Here is a 2,048-nt window from a genome sequence, read left to right on the forward strand (position 1 = left end):
TCCATGGCAAAGTAAGGTTCGTAAGATTCCCACAGCCTGGATTCTTGTAAAAAGTTTATCAATTTATTTAATCACCAAGCAGGATCTTTCCAGAACACTTTCTACTATCTTCCCAATTTTTTGAAGTTAACATTCTATCTGTGGATTTTCTTCCACTATTTAAACTTCAATCTGCCTTTATATCCTTTGGGAAATGGTTGAGATGCTCCCTTTCTTGTACCCCGCCTTTCGTTCTGCCATTAGTTGGCATGTTCTCAGTGAATGCAAATTCATTTTTACATCAGCAAAAGCAAAATTGAATAAAGAAGGCCATCCGATATGTAGTAAATCAAACAAAACCACAATGAATTTCAAAGCCAAGAATAAATTTAAGATGGAGCATGATGTATAGGAAAGAGAAATGAGCTCAAATCAGGTGATTTGGAGTCTAGTTTAGACTCCACCACTGACTCAACTGCATGACCTTGGGAAAGTCACTTCACTTCCCCAGCTTTCTGTTTTCAACTTGGTGGAATTAGGTGTAGAGCTAGATAATCATGAATTAATCACTAATTTCAATTAAACATATTACATTCCCATTGATTGATCTAAAAAAGTAAGCCCAAACCCCATTAAGCGTAAGAAAATAATCTGAATTTTTACCACGATTAAGTTATTTATTAAAGTAACCTGATTTTCTCTTACTATGGATGTTTTAGATTGCAGAATCCCAAGTGTAACATCTCAATTGCAGCAAAGGACTTGGTTTCCCTTTATAGCCTATTGGACAAGTTAGAAAAATGTGGACTAGATCAGTGGAAAATAAATCTGAACGAGGACTATAATCTTCAGGGGAGTTATACCAACATGCATCTGAGTCCTATCCTCAGATTCTTTTTTTTTTTTTTTAGGCGACACAACACTTGGTTGACCTCACATATTGCAAGGACCTTGTCAGCTTACAATCCCTTATTTTTTTACGCCAATAGCACCTCGTCTTCTTAGGTGGTCTCCCATCCAAGTACTAACCAGGCCCGACCCTGCTTAGCTTCTGAGATCAGATGGGATCGGGCTTGTTCAGGGTGGCATGACCGTAGACCTATCCTTGGATTCTGATTGAGATAGTTCTGGGTGGGATCTTATGATCACAGTGACTGCCAGCTGATTCTGAAGAGCATCTTGGTTTGGAAACCACTAGACTAGATTAGAACCAGGTAGATGTGGATTAGTTAGTGGTTAAATTATCAGGGTAACCAACTAGGGTAAGTTACAGGTTTCCTTCTTGGCCTGGTGCTTGTAAACTCACGTATTCATGATTGAGATGAAGATATAGAAAGAATACCGATCAGGTAAATAGATGTTGCAGGCACACTGGATGACAACATAAAGACTCGAAATTATCTCAATGGGTGGGACAATCAGTAGAAACAACCAAAGGGAAATTTAAGGGATGCATAAACCACTGCACTTTATGTACGCTTTTTAAAATTAAAAAATGCGGTATTAGATGAGGTGATTGACTGTGAACGTCTATGTGGAATAGACACTGAGGTTTAAGAGGACTAGAAGTGGATCTTTCTAGAAATAAAATGAAAACGCTTTGTATAGGGTGCTATATTGTTCATTATTTGAGGAACCGCTGTACTGTTTTCCATAGCAGCCGCACTGTTTTGCATTCTCACCAACAGTGTAAGAGTTCTCTTTTTTCCACAACCTCATAAACACTTGTCTTCCCTCCTCCCCCCACCCCACCCTCACCCCCTCGATAATAGCATCTCGACAGGTACGAGGTGGTTTTGATTTTTATTTCCTTGATTAATACCTACCATACGATTCAGCAATCCCACTTCTGGGTATTTACCCAAAAGTATTGAAATCAAGATTTCGAAGAGATATTAGCACCCCTGTGTTCATTGCAGCACTGTACGCAAAACCAAGATGTGGAAACAGTCTACGTGTCCATCGACAGACGAGTGGATAAAGAAAACGTGGCACAGACGTACACTGAGATATTATTTAGCCTCTAAAAAGAGGGAAATTCTGAAATGTGCAAAAATATGGATGAACTT

At 38.9% G+C, this 2,048-nt stretch overlaps 1 pseudogene; it reads right to left on the reverse strand.

Moving 5' to 3' along the window:
• Positions 1 to 959: 959 nt before the first annotated feature.
• Positions 960 to 1,078, reverse strand: LOC112484047 (annotated as a pseudogene).
• Between the last annotated feature and the right edge of the window lie 970 nt (positions 1,079 to 2,048).

Source organism: Pteropus alecto, unplaced genomic scaffold (genome assembly GCF_000325575.1).
Source record: "Pteropus alecto unplaced genomic scaffold, ASM32557v1 scaffold226, whole genome shotgun sequence".
In the NCBI taxonomy this organism is placed as follows: Eukaryota; Metazoa; Chordata; class Mammalia; order Chiroptera; family Pteropodidae; genus Pteropus; species Pteropus alecto.